This window comes from Bufo gargarizans, chromosome 4 (assembly GCF_014858855.1).
Source record: "Bufo gargarizans isolate SCDJY-AF-19 chromosome 4, ASM1485885v1, whole genome shotgun sequence".
Taxonomy (NCBI): domain Eukaryota; kingdom Metazoa; phylum Chordata; class Amphibia; order Anura; family Bufonidae; genus Bufo; species Bufo gargarizans.
In genome coordinates this window covers 203,215,457-203,237,317 of record NC_058083.1, presented here as the reverse complement: position 1 = coordinate 203,237,317, position 21,861 = coordinate 203,215,457, and positions in this window count along the sequence as shown.

The following is a 21,861-nucleotide window of genomic DNA, read 5'->3' as shown; positions in this document are numbered from 1 at the left end:
CCAAGATGTTACTTAACCTGCTACATGTTTTTACTTAGCCTCTTGGGGACATAGGGCGTACAGGTACGCCCTTATGTCCCGGTACTTAAGGACACAGGGCGTACCTGTATGCCCTGTGTATTTCCGATCACTTACGCGCGGAACTGGGTGCCTGCTGAAATCAATCAGCAGGCACCCTGGGACAATGCCGAGGGGGGTCCTGTGACCCCCCCCCCCCCCCGTATCGGCAATATCTGCGGATTAACCCCTTCTATGCTGCTGACCGCGGCATAGAAGGGGTTTGTGTTTGAGTGAGCCCATCGAGTCCCCGCGCTGCTGTGGCGGGGACTCAAAGTCTCAAAAGGCAGCACGATGCCATGCAGAGGCTGCCCGATGCCTTGCACGGCATCGGGAACTGCCTTCTACGGGAGCCGAGGAGATCCAGCCTCAGGCTGGGTCTCCTAGGCAACCTGTTAGTGTATGACTCAGTGTCATACACTTACATACAGATGTATTGTAATGCATTGCAGAAGGGATCAGACACCCAAAAGTGAACATCAGAAATAAAGTAAAGAAAAAAAAGTTAAAGTGTTTTTTAATAAAAATAATAAAGTAATAAAATTAATAAAGTAAAAAAAAACCCGCCATTTTCCCCTTATTTTATAATAAAAAAGAGAAAAAAAACAAAATCCACACATATTAGGTATCGCCGCGTCCGTAATGACCGGCTCTATAAATATATCACATGATCCACCCTGTCTGATAAATACGATGAAAGAAATAAAAAAAACTGTGTAAAAAAAGCCATTTTTGTCACCTTACTTCACAAAAAAGGCAACACCAAGTGATCAAAAAGGCATATGCCCCCCAAACTAGTACCAATCTAACCGTCACCTCATCCGCGCAAAAAAATGAGCCCCTACCTAAGACAATCGCCCAAAAGATTAAAAAAAAACTATGGCTCAGAATATGGAGACACTAAAACATCATTTTTTTTTTGTTTATAAAATTCTGGTATTGTGTAAAACTTAAGTAAATAAAAAAAAGTTTACATATTAGGTATCGAGTCGACGCATCCATAAGAACCTGCTGTATAAAAATATCACATGACCTAACCCCTCAGGTGAATACCGTTAAAAAATAAAATAAAACTATGTAAAAAAAAAGCAAGCGATCAAAATGTCATACGCACCCCAAGATGGTGTCAATCAAACAAACAGTCATCTCATCCCACAAAAATCATACCCTACCTAAGTTAATCACCCCAAAACTGAAAAAACTATGGCTCTCAGACTATGGAGACACTAAAATATAATGTTTTTTGTTTCAAAAATGAATTGAAAAGTAGACAAATTAGGCATCTCCACGTCTGTAATAACCTGCTCTATAAAAATATCGCATGACCTAACCCCTCAGCTGAATACAGTAAAAAAAGTAAGTAAAAACAGTATCAAAAAAGCAATTTTTTGTCACCTTACATCACAAAAAGTATAATAGCAAGCTATCAAAAAGTCATACGCACCACAATATAGTACCAATCAAACCATCATCTCATCCCGAAAAAAATGAGCCCCTACACAAGACAGTCGCCCAAAAAATATATAAAAACACGTCTTTCAGAATGTGGAAACACTAAAAAATCTTCTTTTTTTTATGCTTTGTTATGTAAAACTAAAAACAAACAAACAAAAAAAGTAATATTTGGTATTGTCGCGTCCATTGCAACCTGCTCTATAAAACTACCACATCATCTAACCTGTTAGATGAATATTGAAAATAACAAAAAATAAAAACAGTGCCAAAACAGCTATTTCTTGTTACCTTGCCTCACAAAAAGTGTAATATAGAGCAACCAAAAATCATATGTACCCTAAAATAGTACCAACAAAACTGCCACCTTACTACATAGTTTCCAAAATGGGGTCACTTTTTGGGAGTTTCTACTCTAGGGGTGCATCAGGGGGGCTTCAAATGGGACATGGTGTAAAAAAAAACAGTCCAACAAAATCTACCTTCCAAAAACCGTACAGCAATTTACGACCACATATGGGGTGTTTCTGTAAGCTACAGTATCAGTGCCATAAATATTTAGTTTTGCTTGGCTGTTAACCCTTGCTTTGTAACTGGAAAAAATGGATTCAAATGACTTCAGACCTGAACTGGTCCTGAAAAAGTGGGTTTTAGATATTTTCAGTAAAATTTCTAGATTAGCTTCTAAACTTCTAAGCCTTGTAACGTCCCCAAAAAATAAAATGGCATTCACAAAATGATCCTAACATGAAGTAGACATATGGGGAATGTAAAGTAATAACTATTTTTGGAGGTATTGCTATCTGTTATAAAAGTAGAGAAATTGAAATTTGGAAATTTGGCAATTTTTCCAAATTTTTGGAAAATAAATTTATAAAAAATTATATTTTTTTTGACTCAATTTTACCACTGTCATGAAGTACAATATGTGACGAGAAAACAGTCTCAGAATGGCCTGGATAAGTAAAGGCGGTTTAAAATTGTCACCACATAAAGTGACACATGTCAGATTTGCCAAAAATGGCCTGGTCCTTAAGGTAAAAAATGGCCCGGTCATTAAGGGGTTAAAGCAGTTTTCCCTTAGGTTTAATATGAACTCTGGAATTCTTTGAGCCCTAGGGGTACTCAAGAATACAGCATCAACTATACCAGGGGGGTAACTTGAAAAGCCTGGGCCCCACAGCAAATTTTTGAATGCCCACTTCCCGCCTTAGCAACTTCCTGTAACCCCTCCTCACAACTAGTCAAGACTGTTCACATTTGTCAAAACCCCTAAGCACTCAGTAGTGATGTCTTTTTAGTGTCCTTATACAGTAGTTATACTCCCTTAGTCTATCCTCATAGAGGTGCTCCACCTTAATACCACCACACAGTAGTGCTCCCCCTACTATAAGTGAAGGACCTCAGTAAAAATCTGTAATACTCACTTAACCCCATTCTCCCGATAATTGGATCACATCCCATTTTCCCCACCAGGCGTGATGCACTGACATAATTGCACCAGCTGGGATAAGTGCCGACTCCTGTGCTCTTCTGCTCATTCCACTAGGCAATGTCAATGCTTTGTGCCTGCTGGGAGAGCATGGCTGGTAAATGAGTAGGCTTGGGCCTCACCAGGACACACACAACCAGTAGCCATTATTACTGTGTGTCTACTGGCAGTAGGGTGACCACTTTCATAACCCCAAAGAGAGGGACATCAAACCCGGGACAGTGTGTGATGATAATACAACACACAGAATGGAAACCATAATCTATATAACAGCATCAAGCAAATTAATCTAGAAATCTATCAGATAAATCATTGCTTTACTCACCAACCTTGGCGCTTACTTGTGATATTTAACTGCTTTCCAGCATGTCCGGGCTGTTTTTATGTCACATCAGAGAACATTATGGGGAAGAGGTATAAGAGGAGAGAACTAAAACTTCAGGCATATCCAGGCTGATATTATGTGATATTTGAAGAAATTACAGGAGGACATATAAGAGGAGGAAACTACAAATCTCAGCATGTCCAGGCTATTATTTGATATCAAAGGGAAATGCAAGAGGAGGAGGTATAATAGGAGGGAACTATAACTCCCTGCTTTCCCTTCACGGTCTTTGCCTCCACACAAAGCTCAGTGCCCTCATGTCACATGACATCATCACAGGTCCTTGACCACCTCTTCACCTCATCAGTGCTGAGCTCTTCCCCCTCCTGCACTGATCACACGTTAATGATGTTATCACAGATCCTTCATAACCACTTCTCTACACTGCTGTGCTCCACCCATCCTGCAATTATCACATGATGGTGACATCATCACAGGTCCTTCAGCCATTGCTAATTGTTGATAATAGCTGTTAGCAGGGCACTCTTAGTACCAACATATATATGTATATATATATATATATATATATATATATATATATATACAGTACAGACCAAAAGTCTGGACACACCTTCTCATTCAAAGAGTTTTCTTTATTTTCATAACTATGAAAATTGTAGATTCACACCGAAGGCATCAAAACTATGAATTAACACATGTGGAATTATATACATTAAAAAAGTGTGAAACAACTGAAAATATGTCATATTCTAGGTTCTTCAAAGTAGCCACCTTTTGCTTTGATTACTGCTTTGCACACTCTTGGCATTCTCTTGATGAGCTTCAAGAGGTAGTCACCTGAAAGGGTTTTCACTTCACAGGTGTGCCCTGTCAGGTTTAATAAGTGGGATTTCTTGCCTTATAAATGGGGTTGGGACCATCAGTTGCAGTTGTGGAGAAGTCAGGTGGATACACAGCTGATAGTCCTACTGAATAGACTGTTAGAATTTGTATTATGGCAAGAAAAAAACAGCTAAGTAAAGAAAAACTAGTGGCCATCATTACTTTAAGAAATGAAGGTCAGTCAGTCTAAAAAATTGGGAAAACTGTGAAAGTGTCCCCAAGTGCAGTCACAAAAACCATCAAGCGCTACAAAGAAACTGGCTCACATGTGGACTGCCCCAGGAAAGGAAGACCAAGAGTCACCTCTGCTGCGGAGGATAAGTTCATTCGAGTCACCAGCCTCAGAAATCGCAGGTTAACAGCAGATCAGATTAGAGACCAGGTCAATGCCACACAGAGTTCTATCAGCAGACACATCTCTAGAACAACTGTTAAGAGGAGACTGTGTGAATCAGGCCTTCATGGTAGAATATCTGCTAGGAAACCACTGCTAAGGACAGGCAACAGTGATCAGATGGCCAAGAGAGGAGAGAAGGCGCTCATAGGTGAGGGTAAACAGATAGATGTCCCTTCCCCCTAACCAAGATGAGTGAAGTTACTCACCTGGTTTAGTTTGCACTGATTGTGGTGCAACCTTGGTGGAGGGAGGTTCGAAGAGTTGAGGTTGTCTGGGTTGGTGCTGCCGGACGGTGTCCGAAACAACCCTGGGCGGGGGCCAAACCGCCACTTGGGTGGGTATTGGAATATATAAAAAAAGGTCTCGTCTGCACTGGATACGTGCGGCGAGCCAATGGACTTAAGGCGCAAATCACAACCCGAGCTTGGATACGAGATTTTTTATTTTGAAAAGACGACGCGTTTCGGGGTACTCAGGACCCCTTTATCAAGTCTGTATCCTTGGCAACATAAGCCCGCTGGTGCACTCTCCTGGAGGTCCCTTTCAGAAGGAATGCTGATGATTATTGCTGGAGAGTGTCCTGCTGTTGCGGCGCTGCTGTGCTTGCTGCATGGCAACAAGCAGAAGAGACTTGTTTGAGCTAAAGAACACAAGGAATGGACATTAGACCAGTGGAAATCTGTGCTTTGAGATCTTTGGTTCCAACCACCGTGTCTTTGTGCGACGCAGAAAAGGTGAACGGATGGACTCTACATGCCTGGTTCCCACCGTGAAGCATGGAGGAGGAGGTGTGATAGTGTGGGGGTGCTTTGCTGGTGACACTGTTGGGGATTTATTCAAAATTGAAGGCATACTGAACCAGCATGGCTACCACAGCATCTTGCAGCGGCATGCTATTCCATCCGGTTTGCGTTTAGTTGGACCATCATTTATTTTTCAACAGGACAATGACTCCAAACACACATCCAGGCTGTGTAATGGCTATTTGACCATGAAGGAGAGTGATGGGGTGCTGCGCCAGATGACCTGGCGCCACAGTCACCGGACCTGAACCCAATCGAGATTGTTTGGGGTGAGCTGGAAGCAGAGTGAAGGCAAAAGGGCCAACAAGTGCTAAGCATCTCTTGGAACTCCTTCAAGACTGTTGGAAGACCATTTCAGGTGACTACCCTCTTGAAGCTCATCAAGAGAATGCCAAGAATGTGCAAAGCAGTAACCCAAAAAAAAGGTGGCTGCTTTGAAGAACCTAGAATATGACATATTTTCTGTTGTTCCACACTTTTTTGTTATGTATATAATTCCACATGTGTTAATTCATAGTTTTGATGCCTTCAGTGTGAATCTACAATTTTCATAGTCATGAAAATAAAGAAAACTCTTTGAATGAGAAGGTGTGTCCAAACTTTTGGTCTGTACTGTATATATATATATATATATATATATATATATAGCCTGGCAGGGGAGACCCAAGTCTAAAGGCCCAGACCCCCCACTACTGCAGGCACCACAGCAGTTACTACCCCTGCATCCATGGTAATTCCACCCCTGAACAAGACTTCACCAAATATTGATTGAGGCCTGCAATATACCAGCTTCCACAAATACTGCTCATTTATAGGGACTTAGGCACAGGGTCATTTTGAAAATGAAAGGCAGAGGAAAAGGCAGACTGTTCCGCAGGGGTGGTAAGGGTCAGGCAGGTGCACCAGGCCAGAGCCTAAGTGGGAAGTTGGAGAAGGCACGTGCGATTAATTCAAAGGGCACACCAGAGTTGGTTGGGTGGCTCACTCACACTTCCGCTTCTGCACCCTCCTCATCCTCTGTATCTGCACCCTCCTCACTCTCTGTGCCTCCAAATACACACAACCACCACCACCATAGCCCCTCCACTCAAATCAGAGGAATTATTTTCCCATCCATTCCAAGACCTTACCGATGTGCAGCCATTTTTGATATCGAATGAGGAAAAGGAGGTAGCAACGGCCAGTGGTGGTGAAGGTGACGATGATGACGTGTCGATGGACGTCATATGGGTGCCCATAAGGGAGGAAGAAGAAGGGAGTTCAGAGGGAGAGACGGAGCAGCAGAGAAGAAGGAGAAGGAGGAGAAGTAACTTTTACTGCCCACTGGGTGAACCTTCTGACTGCTGTCAAGCATGCAACCCGTGGGACCTGTGTGGGTTTGGTGTTACCACCAAGGATTGCATGCAGGCCTGTCTTTTCTTCTCCTCCTCCTACTCCATCCTCCGTCTCCTCCTCGGCTGACTTCTCCTTTTCCACTGCTACCGCCTCTTCCGCTGTGCCCCCCAAGCTCCCCAGAACGTATTCGATATGCCAGGTGAGACAATGCCATGCTGTTCTGCTTCTGTTGTGCCTGGTAGCCAAGAGCCACAACGGTCCTGCACTCCTTTCAGCTCTGTGGTCACAGGCTATCAGTGGCTAACCCTGCTCAATTTGACAGTTGGTAAAGTGGTGTGCGACAACGGTGCCAATCTGCTGAGCGCACTGCAACAGGGCAAAATGACACACGTGCCGTGCATGGCACACATCCTGAACTTAGTCGTGCAGAAACTCATTGCCAAATACCCTGGGGTCCAGGACGTCTTGCAGCAGGCCAGGAAAATTTGGCCATTTTAGAAGATCTTACTTGGCCATGGCTCATCTTGCTGACGTTTAGCGGCGACACCACTTGCTCGTCAGACATCTGATTTGTGACAGCCTGACGCGCTGGAACTCCACTTTTATATGCTTGATAGGCTGCTTCAGCAGCAACGTGTCGTTAACGACTACCTGTACGAACTCTGCAGCAGGACAAGGTTCTGGGGAGCTTAGTTTCTTTTCACCGCGCCAGTGGCTGCTCATACGCAACGCATGCAGACGTCTGTGACCATTTGATGAGATCACCAAACTGGTCAGCCGCAGCCAGGACACCATCAGTGACATCGTACCTTACACCTTCTTTATAGAGCATGCATTTTGTCATGAGATCATTCTTGCAGCCAACCCAACAGCCGCCCTCCGGATCCAGCCTCAGGGAATGTCTAGACCGACAGGTGTCCGACTACATCTGTTTAACGGCCGATGTGAACTATCTGAGAAGAGAGGAACCCCTGGACTACTGGGTGTGCAGTCTTGACCTGTGGCCAGAGCTGGCACAATTTGCCATAGAACTGTTGGCTTGCCCTTGTCGAGTGTCCTGTCCAAAGGGACGTTCAGCACAGAATGGGAGATCATGACCGATAAGCCCACTTGCCTAGCTCACGACAGTGTGGACTACCTCACATTTCTAAAAATAAATGAGACATGGATGGAATTCAACACCTGTGACGACCACGTATAATTTAATTTCCACCCAGAACAAAGAATAGTCCTTGTTTTATGTATATACAGTGGCAGAAAAAGCCTTTTCTGTCAGATGAATGCCTGATTTTTGGGGCCTGTACTGGCATTCAGTAAAATTTGTTTCGAGTGACCGCCTAGTGTACCTCCAGCCACATCATCACAAGTTCTTTTCTGTCAGGTGAATGCCTAATTTTTGGGGCCTGCACTGGCCTATAGTAAACTTTTTAGCCAGTGACCACTTAATGTGCCTCCAGCCACATAATCACAGGTTCTTCTCTGTCAGGTGAATGCCTAATTTTTGGGGCCTGTACTCCTGTGGCCTACAGTAACATTTTTATTCAGTGGCCGCCTAATGTACCTCCAGCCACATCATCACAATTTATTTTCTAAATGAAAAGGGAGTTGAGAGATCCGCTCACCTCTATTCCCTCAAGGTAGGTGCACCAACCAAAATTTGAGAACACCCCTCAAAAATGGATTAAAATATGGAAAAAATATGGATGGGCACTCGTATATGGAGATATAGGACACAATTTATTCATACAACTTACAATAAAATCACAATAAGGTCACAATGCAAGAATGGGCAATATAATAAAAAACTGTAAAATAAAATAAGAAAGAGTTGATGTATGTGCCGTTTTTGGGCTGAGGCTGATAGCTCAAAAATCCTCACTTTAGATTTCCCAACACAGGTCCTTAATTTGGGGGGAGGATAAGTGACACGGTCAGCCTCTGCTCAATTCGGTAATATTTTCCTGTAATTACATAGATATGATAATCATACACCAATCTTTAGTTGCCACTTATAGTGGTATAATCAGTCCTATATTTGGATAATAAAACGCACAATTGTGCTTGAATGCCGCTGAGTATCTTATATCAATTCAACATATATCCAAGAATAGCGTTCCACATATATACTGTTTCCTCTGCGTTTGATTCTCTTTACAGAATGTGTCCAGTCTCTTTCATATCTGTGGGATACTGTTACAATTTTTAATTACTGAGAACAAGTCCTTAGTGTATATTTTGGGTGCAGTTCGTTACTTCCCCTTCTAATATCTTAGTGTAACGTCTCACAAATTTGTACCCACTATGTTGGCTTACCTTTGCCTGTGTTCTTTGACTTTATGGGACTTGCAAATTAATTTGTGCTCCACGCTGTATGCCGGCATCCCGGCTATGGAGTTAGTCGCGTCCCACGTGTCTCTCACAGCTGATTCCAAGATCCGACTCGGTGTGAGGATCACGTACTTTCCAGGCGCAGGTAGATTACGTCTTGAGGTCTTTTCTTATGGAATGGAGAAATTTATTTTTTTTCTTTACAGTGTACTTGTATCCATAAAAAACGGGGTATTTATCCAAGGTACTACGCCAGACGCGTTTCGGGGAGACGCTGTCCCCTTCCTCAGTGCCACTGATTAGTGGACTGATTATACCACTATCAGTGGCAACTTTTAAAGATTGGTGTATGATTATCATATCTACGAAATTACAGGAAAATATTACCGAATTAAGCAGAGGCTGACCACATCACTTATCCTCCCCCCAAAATAAGGACCTGTGTTGGGAAATCTAAAGTGAGGATTTTTGAGCTATCAGCCTCAGCCCAAAAACAGCACATACATCAACTCTTTCTTATTTTATTTTACTGTTTTTTATTATATTGCCCATTCTTGCATTGTGACCTTATTGTGATTTTATTGTAAGTTTTATGAATAAATTGTGTTCTATATCTCCATATACGAGTGCCCATCCATATTTTTTCCACAATTTCTTTTCTGTCAGGTAAATGCCTAATTTTTGGGGCCGGTACTGGCCTACAGTAAAATTTGTATCCAGTAACCGCCTAATATACCTCCAGCCACATCATCAAAAGTTATATTCTGTCTGGTCAATGCCTAATTTTTGGGGCCTGCACTGGCCTACAGTAAAATTTGTATCCAGTGACCGCCTAATGTACCTCCAGCCACATCATCACAAGTTCTTTTCTGTCAGGTAAATGCTGAATTTTTGGGGCCTGTACTCCCGTGGCCTAAAATAAAACTAGGCTCCAGCAGTGCACATTTTTGAGAGTTTCCCTTTGAGACGCATAGAAATGGCCCCTGATAAAAATACATATTTTTGTGGGAATATTTGCCAATGACCACCCTCTGGTATGTCACTGTTGTTGTGGGACTATTTGTGCACTTCTAGTAAGTAGTTGGTGGCTGCAAATATGACATGAAGGTTTTTCCGGTTCGCCTGCTATTAAAGTCAATGGGGCCCGCCACGTTCGCTAACTGTTCTGGCTGATGTTCGTCCATCACTAATTATTATTATTTGCCAAATGCCAGAATAATGAGAGAGAGAGAGAATGTTTTAAGGCATTTTTATTTTTTTCTGCAAAGTCAAAAATTGACATACATTTAATTAATATTTAGTACCATTGCCCTTAAACTGTATAACTTGGGTCAAATGTTTTGAATATCCTTCCACAAGCTTTTCACAGTTGGTCGTAATTTGGGCTCGTTCCTCCTGACAAAACTGGTGTAACTGAGCCCTGTTTGTTGGTCGCCTTGCTTGCACCTGCCTTTTCAGCTTTGCTCATACATTTTCAATAGGATTGAGATCAGGGCTTTGTGATGGCCACTCCAAAACATTGACTTTGTTATCCTTAAGCCACTTTTTCCGCCCAAGCTTAAACTTCCTGGCGGATGTCTTGAGATTTTGCTTCAGTATTTCCACATAATCTACTTTCCTCGTGATTAGAGTTGAGCGAACACCTGGATGTTCGGGTTCGAGAAGTTCGGCCGAACATCCCGGAAATGTTCGGGTTCGGGATCCGAACCCGATCCGAACTTCGTCCCGAACCCGAACCCCATTGAAGTCAATGGGGACCCGAACTTTTCGGCACTAAAAAGGCTGTAAAACAGCCCAGGAAAGAGCTAGAGGGCTGCAAAAGGCAGCAACATGTAGGTAAATCCCCTGCAAACAAATGTGGATAGGGAAATGAATTAAATTAAAAATTAAATAAATAAAAATTAACCAAAATCAATTGGAGAGAGGTTCCATAGCAGAGAATCTGGCTTCCCGTCACCCACCACTGGAACAGTCCATTCTCAGATATTTAGGCCCCGGCACCCAGGCAGAGGAGAGAGGTCCCGTAACAGAGAATCTGTCTTCATGTCAGCAGAGAATTAGTCTGCATGTCATAGCAGAGAATGAGGCTTCACGTCAGCCACCACTGCAACAGTCCATTGGCATATATTTAGGCCCAGCACACACACAGGCAGAGGAGAGAGGTCCCGTAACAGAGAATCTGTCTTCATGTCAGCAGAGAATTAGTCTGCATGTCATAGCAGAGAATGAGGCTTCACGTCAGCCACCACTGCAACAGTCCATTGGCATATATTTAGGCCCAGCACACACACAGGCAGAGGAGAGAGGTCCCGTAACAGAGAATCTGGCTTCATGTCAGCAGAGAATCAGTCTGCATGTCATAGCAGAGAATGAGGCTTCACGTCAGCCACCACTGCAACAGTCCATTGGCATATATTTAGGCCCAGCACACACACAGGCAGAGGAGAGAGGTCCCGTAACAGAGGATCTGGCTTCATGTCAGCAGAGAATCAGTCTGCATGTCATAGCAGAGAATCAGGCTTCACGTCAGCCACCACTGCAACAGTCCATTGTCATAAATTTAGGCCCAGCACCCAGGCAGAGGAGAGAGGTCCCGTAACAGACAATCTGGCTTCATGTCAGCAGAGAATTAGTCTGCATGTCATAGCAGAGAATGAGGCTTCACGTCAGCCACCACTGCAACAGTCCATTGGCATATATTTAGGCCTAGCACACAGGCAGAGGAGAGAGGTCCCGTAACAGACAATCTGGCTTCATGTCAGCAGAGAATCAGTCTGCATGTCATAGCAGAGAATGAGGCTTCACGTCACCCACCACTGCAACAGTCCATTGGCATATATTTAGGCCTAGCACACAGGCAGAGCAGAGAGGTCCCGTAACAGACAATCTGGCTTCATGACAGCAGAGAATCAGTCTGCATGTCATAGCAGAGAATGAGGCTTCACGTCACCCACCACTGCAACAGTCCATTGGCATATATTTAGGCCTAGCACACAGGCAGAGCAGAGAGGTCCCGTAACAGACAATCTGGCTTCATGACAGCAGAGAATCAGTCTGCATGTCATAGCAGAGAATGAGGCTTCACGTCACCCACCACTGCAACAGTCCATTGGCATATATTTAGGCCTAGCACACAGGCAGAGCAGAGAGGTCCCGTAACAGACGATCTGGCTTCATGTCAGCAGAGAATCAGTCTGCATGTCATAGCAGAGAATGAGGCTTCACGTCAGCCACCACTGCAACAGTCCATTGGCATATATTTAGGCCCAGCACCCAGGCAGAGGAGGGAGGTCCCGTAACAGAGAATCTGTCTTCATGTCAGCAGAGAATTAGTCTGCATGTCATAGCAGAGAATGAGGCTTCACGTCAGCCACCACTGCAACAGTCCATTGGCATATATTTAGGCCCAGCACACACACAGGCAGAGGAGAGAGGTCCCGTAACAGAGAATCTGTCTTCATGTCAGCAGAGAATTAGTCTGCATGTCATAGCAGAGAATCAGGCTTCACGTCACCCACCACTGCAACAGTCCATTGGCATATATTTAGGCCCAGCACCCAGGCAGAGGAGGGAGGTCCCGTAACAGAGAATCTGTCTTCATGTCAGCAGAGAATTAGTCTGCATGTCATAGCAGAGAATGAGGCTTCACGTCAGCCACCACTGCAACAGTCCATTGGCATATATTTAGGCCCAGCACACACACAGGCAGAGGAGAGAGGTCCCGTAACAGAGAATCTGTCTTCATGTCAGCAGAGAATTAGTCTGCATGTCATAGCAGAGAATGAGGCTTCACGTCAGCCACCACTGCAACAGTCCATTGGCATATATTTAGGCCCAGCACACACACAGGCAGAGGAGAGAGGTCCCGTAACAGACAATCTGGCTTCATGTCAGCAGAGAATTAGTCTGCATGTCATAGCAGAGAATGAGGCTTCACGTCACCCACCACTGCAACAGTCCATTGGCATATATTTAGGCCCAGCACCCAGGCAGAGGAGGGAGGTCCCGTAACAGAGAATCTGTCTTCATGTCAGCAGAGAATTAGTCTGCATGTCATAGCAGAGAATGAGGCTTCACGTCACCCACCACTGCAACAGTCCATTGGCATATATTTAGGCCTAGCACACAGGCAGAGCAGAGAGGTCCCGTAACAGACAATCTGGCTTCATGACAGCAGAGAATCAGTCTGCATGTCATAGCAGAGAATGAGGCTTCACGTCACCCACCACTGCAACAGTCCATTGTCATAAATTTAGGCCCAGCACCCAGGCAGAGGAGAGAGGTCCCGTAACAGACAATCTGGCTTCATGTCAGCAGAGAATTAGTCTGCATGTCATAGCAGAGAATCAGGCTTCATGTCAGCCACCACTGCAACAGTCCATTGGCATATATTTAGGCCTAGCACACAGGCAGAGGAGAGGTTCATTCAACTTTGGGTAGCATCGCAATATAATGGTAAAATGAAAATAAAAATAGGATTGAATGAGGAAGTGCCCTGGAGTCCAATAATATATGGTTATGGGGAGGTAGTTAATGTCTAATCTGGACAAGGGACGGACAGGTCCTGTGGGATCCATGCCTGGTTCATTTTTATGAACGTCAGCTTGTCCACATTGGCTGTAGACAGGCGGCTGCGTTTGTCTGTAATGACGCCCCCTGCCGTGCTGAATACACGTTCAGACAAAACGCTGGCTGCCGGGCAGGCCAGCACCTCCAAGGCATAAAAGGCTAGCTCTGGCCACGTGGACAATTTAGAGACCCAGAAGTTGAATGGGGCCGAACCATCAGTCAGTACGTGGAGGGGTGTGCACACGTACTGTTCCACCATGTTAGTGAAATGTTGCCTCCTGCTAACACGTTGCGTATCAGGTGGTGGTGCAGTTAGCTGTGGCGTGTTGACAAAAGTTTTCCACATCTCTGCCATGCTAACCCTGCCCTCAGAGGAGCTGGCCGTGACACAGCTGCCTTGGCGACCTCTTGCTCCTCCTCTGCCTTGGCCTTGGGCTTCCACTTGTTCCCCTGTGACATTTGGGAATGCTCTCAGTAGCGCGTCTACCAACGTGCGCTTGTACTCGCGCATCTTCCTATCACGCTCCAGTGCAGGAAGTAAGGTGGGCACATTGTCTTTGTAGCGTGGATCCAGCAGGGTGGCAACCCAGTAGTCCGCACAGGTTAAAATGTGGGCAACTCTGCTGTCGTTGCGCAGGCACTGCAGCATGTAGTCGCTCATGTGTGCCAGGCTGCCCAGGGATAAGGACAAGCTGTCCTCTGTGGGAGGCGTATCGTCATCGTCCTGCCTTTCCCCCCAGCCACGCACCAGTGATGGACCCGAGCTGCGTTGGGTGCCACCCCGCTGTGACCATGCTTCATCCTCATCCTCCTCCACCTCCTCCTCATCCTCGTCCTCCTCGTCCTCCAGTAGTGGGCCCTGGCTGGCCACATTTGTACCTGGCCTCTGCTGTTGCCAAAAACCTCCCTCTGAGTCACTTCGAAGAGACTGGCCTGAAAGTGCTAAAAATGACCCCTCTTCCTCCTCCTCCTCCTCCTCCTCCTGGGCCACCTCCTGTTCCATCATCGCCCTAAGTGTTTTCTCAAGGAGACATAGAAGTGGTATTGTAACGCTGATAACGGTGTCATCGCCACTGGCCATGTTGGTGGAGTACTCGAAACAGCGCAACAGGGCACACAGGTCTCGCATGGAGGCCCAGTCATTGGTGGTGAAGTGGTGCTGTTCTGTAGTGCGACTGACCCGTGCGTGCTGCAGCTGAAACTCCACTATGGCCTGCTGCTGCTCGCACAGTCTGTCCAGCATGTGCAAGGTGGAGTTCCACCTGGTGGGCACGTCGCATATGAGGCGGTGAGCGGGAAGGCCGAAGTTACGCTGTAGCGCAGACAGGCGAGCAGCAGCAGGATGTGAACGCCGGAAGCGCGAACAGACGGCCCGCACTTTATGCAGCAGCTCTGACATGTCGGGGTAGTTGTGAATGAACTTCTGCACCACCAAATTCAGCACATGCGCCAAGCAAGGGATGTGCGTCAAATTGGCTAGTCCCAGAGCTGCAACGAGATTTCGCCCATTATCACACACCACCAGGCCGGGCTTGAGGCTCACCGGCAGCAACCACTCGTCGGTCTGTTGTTCTATACCCCGCCACAACTTCTGTGCGGTGTGGGGCCTGTCCCCCAAACATATGAGTTTCAGAATGGCCTGCTGACGTTTACCCCGGGCTGTGCTGAAGTTGGTGGTGAAGGTGTGTGGCTGACTGGATGAGCAGGTGGAAGAAGAGGAGGAGGAAGCCGAGAAGGAGGAGGTGGCAACAGGAGGCAAAGAATGTTGCCCTGCGATCCTTGGCGGCGGAAGGACGTGCGCCAAACAGCTCTCCGCCTGGGGCCCAGCTGCCACTACATTTACCCAGTGTGCAGTTAGGGAGATATAGCGTCCCTGGCCGTGCTTACTGGTCCACGTATCTGTGGTTAGGTGGACCTTGCCACAGATGGCGTTGCGCAGTGCACACTTGATTTTATCGGATACTTGGTTGTGCAGGGAAGGCACGGCTCTCTTGGAGAAGTAGTGCCGGCTGGGAACAACATACTGTGGGACAGCAAGCGACATGAGCTGTTTGAAGCTGTCTGTGTCCACCAGCCTAAATGACAGCATTTCATAGGCCAGTAGTTTAGAAATGCTGGCATTCAGGGCCAGGGATCGAGGGTGGCTAGGTGGGAATTTACGCTTTCTATCAAATGTTTGTGAGATGGAGAGCTGAACGCTGGCGTGTGACATGGTTGAGACGCTTGGTGACGGAGGTGGTGGTGGTGGTGTTGGTGGTACATCCCCTGTTTGCTGGGCGGCAGGTGCCAACGTTCCTCCAGAGGCGGAGGAAGAGGCCGAGGCGGCAGCAGCAGAATAGGCCGAGGCGGCAGCAGCAGAAGAGGTAGCAGGGGGAGCCTGAGTGACTTCCTTGGTTTTAAGGTGTTTACTCCACTGCAGTTCATGCTTTGCATGCAGGTGCCTGGTCATGCAGGTTGTGCTCAGGTTCAGAACGTTAATGCCTCGCTTCAGGCTCTGATGGCACAGCGTGCAAACCACTCGGGTCTTGTCGTCAGCACATTGTTTGAAGAAGTGCCATGCCAGGGAACTCCTTGAAGCTGCCTTTGGGGTGCTCGGTCCCAGATGGCGGCGGTCAGTAGCAGGCGGAGTCTCTTGGCGGCGGGTGTTCTGCTTTTGCCCACTGCTCCCTCTTTTGCTACGCTGTTGGCTCGGTCTCACCACTGCCTCTTCCTCCGAACTGTGAAAGTCAGTGGCACGACCTTCATTCCATGTGGGGTCTAGGACCTCATCGTCCCCTGCATCGTCTTCCACCCAGTCTTGATCCCTGACCTCCTGTTCAGTCTGCACACTGCAGAAAGACGCAGCAGTTGGCACCTGTGTTTCGTCATCATCAGAGACATGCTGAGGTGGTATTCCCATGTCCTCATCATCAGGAAACATAAGTGGTTGTGCGTCAGTGCATTCTATGTCTTTCACCGCTGGGGAAGGGCTAGGTGGATGCCCTTGGGAAACCCTGCCAGCGGAGTCTTCAAACAGCATAAGAGACTGCTGCATAACTTGAGGCTGAGACAGTTTCCCTGGTATGCATGGGGGTGATGTGACAGACTGATGGGGTTGGTTTTCAGGCGCCATCTGTGCGCTTTCTGCAGAAGACTGGGTGGGAGATAATGTGAACGTGCTGGATCCACTGTCGGCCACCCAATTGACTAATGCCTGTACCTGCTCAGGCCTTACCATCCTTAGAACGGCATTGGGCCCCACCATATATCGCTGTAAATTCTGGCGGCTACTGGGACCTGAGGTAGTTGGTACACTAGGACGTGTGGATGTGGCAGAACGGCCACGTCCTCTCCCAGCACCAGAGGGTCCACTAACACCACCACGACCATGTCCACGTCCGCGTCCCTTACTAGATGTTTTTCTCATTGTTATGGTTCACCACAACAACAAATATATTATTTGGCCCAATGTATTGTATTCAAATTCAGCGGGATATAAATTTGAGGCCTAGTATTTAGGCGCTGGGTGACCGGTATGGATTTAGTGACAGAATTAGACTTGGAAATGCACAGAAGCGTGTGTGTGAAGTTATTCTGAATGACCCTATGTGCACCTTCAATATGATCTACCCTTTTAGGGATAGATTTCAAATAGCTCTGATATAGCAGAAACGACTAAATTATGAAATTGCTAAATTGGGAATTGTATTTCAACCCAGAACAAAAAATGTGCTTTGACGGACACTAAATAACTTTCCCAGCCACAACAGGACAGCGGTAACGAGAGATTTAGCGGGATATAAATTTGAGGCCTAGTATTTAGGCGCTGGGTGACAGGTATGGGTTTAGTGACAGAATTAGATTTGGAAATGCACAGTAGCGGGTGTGTGAAGTTATTCTGAATGACCCTATGTGCACCTTGAATATTATATACCCTTTTAGGGATAGATTTCAAATAGCTCTGATATAGCAGAAACCACTAAATTATGAAATTGCTAAATTGGGAATTGTATTTCAACCCAGAACAAGAAATGTGCTTGAACGGACACTAAATAACTCGCCCAGCTACAGCACTAGGGACAGATTTAGCTGGATATAAATTTGAGGCCTAGTATTTAGGCGCTGGGTGACCGGTATGGATTTAGTGACAGAATTAGACTTGGAAATGCACAGAAGCGTGTGTGTGAAGTTATTCTGAATGACCCTATGTGCACCTTGAATATTATATACCCTTTTAGGGATAGATTTCAAATAGCTCTGATATAGCAGAAACCACTAAATTATGAAATTGCTAAATTGGGAATTGTATTTCAACCCAGAACAAGAAATGTGCTTGAACGGACACTAAATAACTCGCCCAGCTACAGCACTAAGGACAGATTTAGCGGGATATAAATTTGAGGCCTAGTATTTAGGCGCTGGGTGACAGGTATGGGTTTAGTGCCAGAATTATACTTGGAAATACACAGTAGCGGGTGTGTGTGAAGTTATTCTGAATGACCCAATGTGCACCTTGAATATTATATACCCTTTTAGGGATAGATTTCAAATAGCTCTGATATAGCAGAAACCACTAAATTATGAAATTGCTAAATTGGGAATTGTATTTCAACCCAGAACAAGAAATGTGCTTGAACGGACACTAAATAACTCGCCCAGCTACAGCACTAAGGACAGATTTAGCGGGATATAAATTTGAGACCTAGTATTTAGGCGCTGGGTGACAGGTATGGGTTTAGTGACAGAATTAGACTTGGAAATACACAGTAGCGGGTGTGTGTGAAGTTATTCTGAATGACCCAATGTGCACCTTGAATATTATATACCCTTTTAGGGATAGATTTCAAATAGCTCTGATATAGCAGAAACCACTAAATTATGAAATTGCTAAATTGGGAATTGTATTTCAACCCAGAACAAGAAATGTGCTTGAACGGACACTAAATAACTCGCCCAGCTACAGCACTAAGGACAGATTTAGCGGGATATAAATTTGAGGCCTAGTATTTAGGCGCTGGGTGACAGGTATGGGTTTAGTGCCAGAATTAGACTTGGAAATACACAGTAGCGGGTGTGTGTGAAGTTATTCTGAATGACCCAATGTGCACCTTGAATATTATATACCCTTTTAGGGATAGATTTCAAATAGCTCTGATATAGCAGAAACCACTAAATTATGAAATTGCTAAATTGGGAATTGTATTTCAACCCAGAACAAGAAATGTGCTTGAACGGACACTAAATAACTCGCCCAGCTACAGCACTAAGGACAGATTTAGCGGGATATAAATTTGAGGCCTAGTATTTAGGCGCTGGGTGACAGGTATGGGTTTAGTGCCAGAATTAGACTTGGAAATACACAGTAGCGGGTGTGTGTGAAGTTATTCTGAATGACCCAATGTGCACCTTGAATATTATATACCCTTTTAGGGATAGATTTCAAATAGCTCTGATATAGCAGAAACCACTAAATTATGAAATTGCTAAATTGGGAATTGTATTTCAACCCAGAACAAGAAATGTGCTTGAACGGACACTAAATAACTCGCCCAGCTACAGCACTAAGGACAGATTTAGCGGGATATAAATTTGAGGCCTAGTATTTAGGCGCTGGGTGACAGGTATGGGTTTAGTGCCAGAATTAGACTTGGAAATACACAGTAGCGGGTGTGTGTGAAGTTATTCTGAATGACCCAATGTGCACCTTGAATATTATATACCCTTTTAGGGATAGATTTCAAATAGCTCTGATATAGCAGAAACCACTAAATTATGAAATTGCTAAATTGGGAATTGTATTTCAACCCAGAACAAGAAATGTGCTTGAACGGACACTAAATAACTCGCCCAGCTACAGCACTAAGGACAGATTTAGCGGGATATAAATTTGAGGCCTAGTATTTAGGCGCTGGGTGACAGGTATGGGTTTAGTGCCAGAATTAGACTTGGAAATACACAGTAGCGGGTGTGTGTGAAGTTATTCTGAATGACCCAATGTGCACCTTGAATATTATATACCCTTTTAGGGATAGATTTCAAATAGCTCTGATATAGCAGAAACCACTAAATTATGAAATTGCTAAATTGGGAATTGTATTTCAACCCAGAACAAGAAATGTGCTTGAACGGACACTAAATAACTCGCCCAGCTACAGCACTAGGGACAGATTTAGCTGGATATAAATTTGAGGCCTAGTATTTAGGCGCTGCGTGACAGGTATGGGTTTAGTGACAGAATTAGACTTGGAAATACACAGTAGCGGGTGTGTGTGAAGTTATTCTGAATGACCCAATGTGCACCTTGAATATTATATACCCTTTTAGGGATAGATTTCAAATAGCTCTGATATAGCAGAAACCACTAAATTATGAAATTGCTAAATTGGGAATTGTATTTCAACCCAGAACAAGAAATGTGCTTGAACGGACACTAAATAACTCGCCCAGCTACAGCACTAGGGACAGATTTAGCTGGATATAAATTTGAGGCCTAGTATTTAGGCGCTGGGTGACCGGTATGGATTTAGTGACAGAATTAGACTGGGATATGGCCAAAAAATAAACAGACTATTGCTGGTTAAATGCACTTGGTGTGACAGCTTCACCCTGATGTAGGCTTTAGCCAAAAAACAACCACACCATTGAGGGTTAAATGCACTTGGTGACAGGCGCAGCTTGCCCCTGATTTAGTATATGGCCAAAAAATGAACAGACTATTGCTGGTTAAATGCACTTGGTGTGACAGCTTCACCCTGATGTAGGCTTTAGCCAAAAAACAACCACACCATTGAGGGTTAAATGCACTTGGTGACAGGCGCAGCTTGCCCCTGATTTTGTATATGGCCAAAAAATGAACAGACTATTGCTGGTTAAATGCACTTGGTGTGACAGCTTCACCCTGATGTAGGCTTTAGCCAAAAAACAACCACACCATTGAGGGTTAAATGCACTTGGTCGCAGCTTGTGCTGGCGCACCACAAGACACAAAATGGCCGCCGATCACCCCAGAAAAATGTGACTGACAAACGGTCTGTGCAGCCTAAAAACAGTGAGCAATTGAGGATCAGCAGCTCAATGATCCACAGCTGCAGATCGATCAGTTAATCAAGTCCTTTGGAGGAGTTAATCTGCCTAATCTCGCCCTACTGTCGCAGCCGCAACCTCTCCCTACGCTAATTAGAGCAGAGTGACGGGCGGCGCTATGTGACTCCAGCTTAAATAGAGGCTGGGTCACATGGTGCTCTGGCCAATCACAGCCATGCCAATAGTAGGCATGGCTGTGATGGCCTCTTGGGGCAAGTAGTATGACGCTTGTTGATTGGCTGCTTTGCAGCCTTTCAAAAAGCGCCAAGAAAGTGTCACAAAAGCGCGAAGAAAGCGACGAACACCGAACCCGAACCCGGACTTTTACGAAAATGTCCGGGTTCGGGTCCGTGTCACGGACACCCCAAAGTTCGGTACGAACCCGAACTATACAGTTCGAGTTCGCTCATCCCTACTCGTGATGCTATTTATTTTGTGAAGTGCACCAGTCCTTCCTGCAGCAAAACAACCCCACAACATGATGCTGCCACCCCCGTGTTTCACAGTTGGGATGGTGTACTTAGGCTTCCAAGCTTCTCCCTTTTTTCCTCCAAACGTAATGATGGTCATTAAATTTTAGTTTTGTCAGACCACAGGACATGTCTCCTAAAATGTTGGTCTTTGTTCCTGTGTGCATTTGCAAACATAATCTGGCAACATATTCTGGCTTTTTTAGGTTTCTTTTGGAGTAATGGCTTCTTCCTGGCAGAGTGGCTTTTCAGCCCATGTTGATACAGTACTTGTTTCACTGTGGATATTGACACAATCTTACCAGCTTCCGCCATCATCTTCATAAGGTCTTTTGATTTTGTTTTTGGGTTGATAAGCACATGTCGGACCAAAGCACGTTCACATCTGGGACACAGAACCCGTCTCCTTCCTGAGTGGTATGATGGCTGGACATTCCCATCTTGTTTGTACTTGCATATAATCAGTGGCATGCCCAGGGAGGGGCGGTCCGCCTTGGGTGCCGGCTCTCAGGGGGTGCCAGAGCCTAGAACCAATGAGCGCTTCCATCAATATAGATTGAAGTGTTCATTGCTGTAGAATAGGGAGCTGTGGTCCTGTCACTCAGCTCCCTGCGCTCTGTCTCTCCCGCACTGAATGGTGAAGCAGGAAGACTTCTCCCCGCTCCACC